The following is a 7173-nucleotide window of genomic DNA, read 5'->3' as shown; positions in this document are numbered from 1 at the left end:
GCAGGCACAGTGGCTGCCACTGGGGCCCACGGTACACCACTCGGAAATGAGGGTCTCTCTTTCCTTTCTTGCCTTGTTGCGCTATTGAGAATGTCCAAAACTATGTTGAAAAGCACTGGTGAGGAAAGACATCCCTGCCTTTTTCCAGGTCTTCAGGAAAAAGCATTCAGTGTAATTTCTGTAGATGCTCTTTATCAGCTTGAGAAAGTTCCTCCCTATTCCTGTTTCTCTGAGAGCTTTGATCAAGAATGGCTGTTCTATTTTGTCAAATGTTTGTTCTACATCAATTGATATGATCTCAAAGATTTTTTCTTCTTTAGTCTGTTAAAGTGGTGGATATTGGTCAGTTTGGGAATATTAAGCCAGCCTTGCATCCCTGGAATAAACTCCACTTGGTCGTAGTGATTGTTTTTATATGTTGCTGAATTACATTTGCTAATACTCTCTTAAGAACTTCTTCATCTATATTCCTCAGGAATATTGGTCTGTCGTTTTCCTGTTTTGTGCTGACTGGTTTTTGTTGTCAGGGTGACACTAACTTCTTAAAATGAATTGGGAAGGGCTTCCTTCTTGTCTATTTTCTGCTAGGGATTGTGCAGAATTGGTGTTCATCCTTCTTTAAAAGCCTGGAAGAATTCTTCAATGAAAACATCTAGGTCTGGGAATTTGGGGGTGGGGGATATTTTAATTACTGATTCAATTTTCTTAATAGTTACAGAGCTATTCAAAGTATAGTGAGTTTGCTAGTTTGTGCTTTTCAAAGAAGTGGTCCATTTCATACAAGTTGTAAAATTTGTGTGCGTGGAGTTGTTCGAAGTGTTCCCTTATGATCCTTCTCATGTCCGCGGGGTCTGTAGTGATGTCCCCACTTTTGCTCCTGATTCTGTTAACTGTGTCTTCTCTCTTTGTGTCTTTGTCAGTCTTGCTGGAGGTTTAGTGATCTTTTCAAAGAACCAGCTTTGTTTCATGAACCTTCTCTATTGTTTCTGTTTTTAGTTTCATTGATTTCATCTCTTACCTTTATTGTCTCCTTCCTTCTGCTTGTTTTGGGTTTATTCTGCTCTTCTTTTTGTTGAGGGTGTAGCCCAGACTATTGATTTAAGATTTTCCCTCTCTTCTAATGTAAGGATTTAGTGCTATAAATTTCTCTCTTGACCCTACTTTGATGTGTTGTATTTTCACTTTCATTCAATCCACTGTATTTTTTTATTTCCCTTGAGACTTCTACGTTGATCCATGTGTTCTTTGGCAGTGCACTGATTAGTCCCAATTGTTTGGAGATTTTCCTGTTGGCTGTTACTGATGCCTAGTTCGATTGTGCTGTGGTCCAAGAACACACTCTGCATGATTTCAGTTCTAATTTGTTGAGGTGTGTTTTACGGCTCATGATGTCATCTATCTTGGGATATGTTCCGCAAAAATTTGATAAGTGTGTGTTCCGTGCAGTTGTTGGGGGAAGTGGTTTATGAATGCCGTTTGGGTCCTCTTGGTTAGTAGTAGTGTTGAGTTCTTCTATACCCTCCCTGGTTTTATGTCTGGCCACAAACTGGCTGAGATCTTTCACTGAGGGCCACAGCTGCTGCCAATCCTCTCCAATGGCCACCCTCCCTGGACCCCAGAAAGTTTCCTCCCTCAGCCTTGCAGATATTACCCTTCCAGATGCCACAGCACCTGTTCTTATGAGCCCTAGGATACTGGGCTCTCTAACCCTGCCCCCGCATTGTTACATTCCTCAATGACCCATTTTTCCATGCCATCTGTTTCCTGCTGTGGCCTCATGATATGGTACATATCTCAAAGGGATACTGCTATTACCCTGGACTCCTACAGTGGAAATTCCCACCAAAAATTAACTCACAGAGTGAAATAGTTAGCTTCAGGCTGCAATAAAATACATAAGAGACTTGCATTTCCACTCAGAATGCCAAAAGCTGCAAAGAACATCCCTCCCACGCTAGCAACGGGGAAAGTCAGATGATGAGTCACAAAGGAACAAAGCAAACTGAATTCCAAAAAGGAATGAGACCCTTCAAGGACAGAGAGAGAAAGGGCACAAACTGTTTCATCTTTGATGGGACACACAGTTTCATCTTTGATGGGACACAGAAGAAAGATGTGACCACCACACAGATGGACAAGGAAGACTCAGGTACATTTTGAGACGTTCAGACAGGCTGATCAGTATGACAGTTGGGAACAGATGGGAGGCCCGCCCGTACAGAGAGCCCTCAGGGTGACACAGGTGTGCATGGAGTGACCAGTGGCTCCTCAGGCCCCATGTGCTTCCCAGACTCTCAGAAGCAAAAGCCTTTAGCCGAGGGAAAGGCATTAAACAGTCACACCCCTGAGGCATAAGCAGACCACCTGTGGCCTCAGGAGGTGTGAGAGCCTGAAGAGGGACCCTCTCGATGGGTCCATCCTATAGGGACAGCTAAAAGCTGAGGGGGCCCAGGAGCTCTGAGAAAGACCCCCCCCTCCAGCACCTCACCCCACTGTAACTGTGAGGCCACTGCAGCCCGCAGACAGAGATGACCATGGCGACAAGCCCAAACAGGCTGGGCAGCCAGCTCCTGACCAGATGGTGCAACCCCATACGAAGGACAGGGCGTGCTGCTCTCCAGGCCCCGGGACGGCCATCTGCTTCTACTGATCACCGAGAGGCAGCGCACAAGTCTCCAGCCACGACTGGGCACGTGTTTACTTCAACACTCCATTCTTCCAGGATTTTCCTCATGTATGTTGAAGTTCTGGTGTTAGGACATACACATGCAGGATTTTGATGTCCTCCTGATCACCGGACCCCTTCACCTCTATCCCTGGCATCAGTCCTTGCACTAAAACTGGCTTCGTCTGATATTTGATATCAATCCTGCCACCCCAGCTACATTTCTCACTTGTGTCTACACAACGTACCTTTCACCTTTAACTATGCGCGTCTTCATATCTGAGGCAGTTTCTTTTAAGCATATGGGTGAGGAACCACACTTGACACACAAAACAAAATATCGTTTTTTTAGAAGTAGAATTTTTTAAAAATCAAACAAAAATGTTAAATAAATCTATTATAATTCATTAAAATAAAAAACTTAACATAAGGATGGCACAGTAGACGGGACGCAGTGGAAGAGAGAATTAAAGAACTAGAAACCAGATGTGTGGTACAGGGAGATAAAGGCTGAACAACATACAAGAAAACTTTAGACAAGGGAGACAGAAGGAGAGCCTCAGAGAAGGAGAGAACAAAGAGGGTGGCAATATACAAGATGAGAGCATCTTCCAAACTTGAGGAAAAACCCACCGTACTGTGCTTTCATTGGATATTGTGTTTGGCTGCTAATTATTAAAAAAAAAAATCAAAATGAGAGTGCCTCAAATATGATCGAGGCTTATTTTCTCTTGTGTTGAGAAGACTGCAGACAGGCAGTTGCAGATCAAAAGTGAAACAGGCCTCCTGCAGGTCTCCCACCTCACGGGCCCAGGAGCGTGCCTCTAAAGTGAGATCATCAGGAAGGCAATGCCCGGTCTCCCAGCCCCTGGGAGAACAGGGTGTAACTTCAGCCGGCAGCTGACTCCAAATGCAAACCTCCACTCACGAACTTAGGAGAATAGGGTCATATCTACTTAGCTGTACACAGGAGTAGGATTCCTTTCTGTCTGCAGTCTCTTTAGCGCATTGCCCCTGATGCACGCCACGTTCTAGCCAAACGCTTGTTCAGTAATACAACTGCTTTCTCGCTCCTCTGCCTTTGTGGAGAAGTTTTCTGGCTCGGAAGGAGATTTTGCCCTTAATCTTATTTCCCCAACACGGTCCTGCGCTAGTAGACCAGCTGCCCTTTGACCAGAGATTCCGGTCCTTTTGTGTTTCTGCTTCACCATCCTTAAAACCTGGCAGCATGGAAACAAATGAAACCCACCCAAAGGAGAAAAGCAGAGGCTCTTTATTCAGAGCTTGCTACAGCAAGGGGGTCATCTGCATTTGATGGAAACTCACAGGCAGGCAGAGTCGGGGGGAAGCTCCCTTGTGGAGAACAGGGAGGCTCCGGGTGTGCCCTGGAGGGAGGCTGTGGCCCAAGGAAGCTGTGGGCAGCTGTGGGCAGCTGTGGGCAGCTAGAAGTGGGTCATCCACATGATTCATTAGGGATGCATTTTTGGCTTCCTCTGGTTGGTCCTGGATTACAGCAGGGATGAAAACCAGGGAAGCAGTCAGTTATTAATCAAGTCATAGACGTTGGGGGCCAATTGTTACAGGAGTTATCATTTGTCTTCCTGAGCTGGTTATTAGAGATAGTGGTCTGAATTCCTACGTGTCTGACTTATAGGGCTGGTTACCGCAGATAACAGGCTGGCTTCCTGGGCTGTAGCTCGTGGGGTCAGAGTTCAATCTTATACGTGGTCTGGCCACCGTCCGTTTGTGTATTTGGTCTCTGAGCGTTCATCATCAGGGTCACCTCATGGTCCCAATACAGCCACCGCAGAACCTGCCACTGCAAGCACATTCCAGGTAGAGAAGAAGTTAAGCAGAAGGGCAAAGAGCGTGCCTCCCAGAGAGTCCCTTTACCAGACTTTAAAAATGAGGATCCGTCCAGACACATTTGCTTACATCCCTCTAGCCCTCCCTGCCTTCAGGGAGGCAGGGAGATGTGATTTCTTTACTGAGCACAGTGATGCCCAACCAAAGACGGAGCTTCTGCTAAAGGTAAAAGGGAGTGTGGACACTGGCCGGAAGGCCAGCAACCTCTTTCTGAAATGGAAAGATTCTTCAGGTGAAAAAGTAGAGGAATAAATCCATAAGAATCTATTCTTCAGTAAGAAAGTTGTTTATGACGATTATTTTAATAACTGGCTGCTGAGTCGGTGTGTAGTCAATGTTACATGCATGAAATGTGCTCCCCAGTGCCTTCCCAGCTCCCGTCCTGTCCCTCCAACTCCAGGGTACTGAGACAGACACGAAAGAGAGCAGTGTGAATATACAGATATGAACACACACTGAAAACTGCTCAGCTAAAACGAATTAGTTCAAAGAGACAATAAATTCAGGGAGTTGGTAACTTGGCAAATGGGCTCTTCAGAGAACTGGCTTTCAGCGACGGCCCACGTGCAAGAGCGGCTCAAGCAGACACGCACCTCGAGTGGGTGGGCATGTCCATGAAGGACTCCGGGGGATGTCCGTGCAGGGTTCAGGGGTGGTCCCCAGGGCTGCAGCACTGCCTCCCCTGCACAATACTCACGCCCACTGAAGTGCAGAGTTTATATCCTCTGGAAAACAAGAAACGAAACCCAAGCGGGAAGGTCACGGAGTTCAGGAGAGAGAGCGTGTTCTCAAGAAACGCACAGAAACGGGTCCTTGGCACACTGGAGAATGAATGTGCCATCAGGACAGGGTCCCTTGGCAGCCGGGGCAGAGGAGGAGTCTTGCACTCAATGTGGACACTCACGTGGCAGGAAGGAGCAAGCGCAGGGGCTCCAAAGCCTCCCTGGCCGTTCTCTGGGGCTTTTCCTCCAATGCATCCAAGTTCTCAGGAACTGAGTGACTGTGGTGTGCAGTTCCTTCCCAGCAAAGGGTCCAGACACTGCAAACACGCATGCATGTGTGCACACGTGCATACCCACGCACACACAAGTGTGCATACCCCCACATGCACAAGTGTGCACACAGGCACGTGTACACAGCCACTCACATGCGTGCATACACACAGCACATGGGCACGCACACAACACCCATGCATGCACGTGTCAGTGCAGGTGCACACCCAAGCACACGTGTGCACACGCACACCGGCACATGTGCATGCACGTGCACACACTCCCTCCACTTGCCCTTCCTTCCCTGGAGCTCTCCATGTTCTCTACTGCAGCACTGGGTGGGAAGGTGCTTTCTACTTCCACTCTGGAAGATTGGCTCTGCACATTTCTGCAGCCACATCTGGCATCGGCGCAGCCTGCCCCCCCACAAATGAAAAGCCACTCCCCACCTGACCCAACGATCACAGGCGGGGTTCTGCCTGCCACTAAGTCTCCCCACAGAAAATTCTTTATTTTCATTCCGCCATCAGAAATTCATTTAGGGAAGTGCCTGTTATTCGTGCAAAATGAGAGGAACGACCATGCTTCCAGTGGCAACCCCCAATCCACAACGAAAACACTGAAAGCACCCCTAATCCCTTCCAGGAGATGGAAACTGAAAACCCAGGGGAGGGAAAAGAGCGTTGCCTGATCCTGCTTTGACTGCATAGTTAGAAGCAAGAACACTTGGACGGAAGAACAGGAAATTATCGGATTGGAAACTTTTTCTGGGTTAAAAAGAAGTGGCGAGTTGATGCATCATTGACAATTTAATGGGAATTAGTCCTCTGAGCACGTCTGACTGCCGCTGACAAGAAAGGGCTTCTCAGGAGACAGAGATCCAATAATCCCAACGCCTCAGGAAGGGCCTGGAAATGCATTTCTTCACCCGCCCTTGAAACGACCTCCTTGGGACACTGCTGGCTCCGGGTGGGAAGGCGCCTCAAGGGAGATGAGGAGGGCAAAGATGGGCTCCCAGACACACCCACAGGGCAGTGATTTCCCCTGGACCGGCAGGGACTCTGGGTTCTGTCTCTGAAGCCCAATAGCTAGGTCCAATTTCAGGACCTATCCTTTGCTAACCTCCTGGGCCTCGGCTGCCAGGCTTGAAAGAGGAGTAAGACTCACACGCAGCCCTCCTTGAGGGTTAAGCGAGTTAACCACCGACGCCTATGATTTAATCAGCAGTGCCTATGCACTGAGGCTTCCATAAAAACCCGAGCTGAAGTTCAGAGAGTTTCCAGGTTGCTGAATACACCCCCCTGCCGGACGGTGGTGCACCCCGATACCATGGGGACCCCCGACCGGAGGGTGGCACACCCCAACACCATGGGGGCCCCTGGCCGGAGGGTGGTGCACCCCAACACCGTGGGGACCCCCTGCCGGAGGGTGGCATACCCTGACACCGCAGGGACCCCCTGCTGGAGGGTGGAGCACCCCGATACCGTGGGGACTCCCTGCCGGAGGGTGGCATATCCTGACACCGCAGGGACCCCCTGCTGGAGGGTGGAGCACCCCGATACCGTGGGGACTCCCTGCAGGAGGGTGGCATACCCTGACACCGCAGGGACCCCCTGCTGGAGGGTGGAGCACCCCAACACCGTGGGGACT

At 49.0% G+C, this 7173-nt stretch overlaps 1 long non-coding RNA gene across 3 annotated transcripts in view; it reads right to left on the bottom strand.

Annotated features, from left to right (window-relative positions):
- Window positions 1-1029: 1029 nt before the first annotated feature.
- LOC109490117 overlaps window positions 1030-7173 on the bottom strand; it is a 38913-nt gene continuing 32769 nt past the window's right edge. For all 3 annotated transcript variants that reach the window (XR_004623620.1, XR_004623621.1, XR_004623618.1), the window contains 3 exons: window positions 5125-5256; window positions 4330-4484; window positions 1030-4168 (listed from right to left, as the gene is read on the bottom strand). This is a non-coding gene — a long non-coding RNA (uncharacterized LOC109490117). The remainder of the gene's footprint in view (window positions 4169-4329; window positions 4485-5124; window positions 5257-7173) is intronic.

The sequence above is a fragment of the Ailuropoda melanoleuca genome, chromosome 1, assembly GCF_002007445.2.
Source record: "Ailuropoda melanoleuca isolate Jingjing chromosome 1, ASM200744v2, whole genome shotgun sequence".
NCBI lineage: Eukaryota > Metazoa > Chordata > Mammalia > Carnivora > Ursidae > Ailuropoda > Ailuropoda melanoleuca.
Note: the sequence above shows the minus strand (reverse complement) of the source record. Positions and strands in the feature narration are given on the sequence as shown.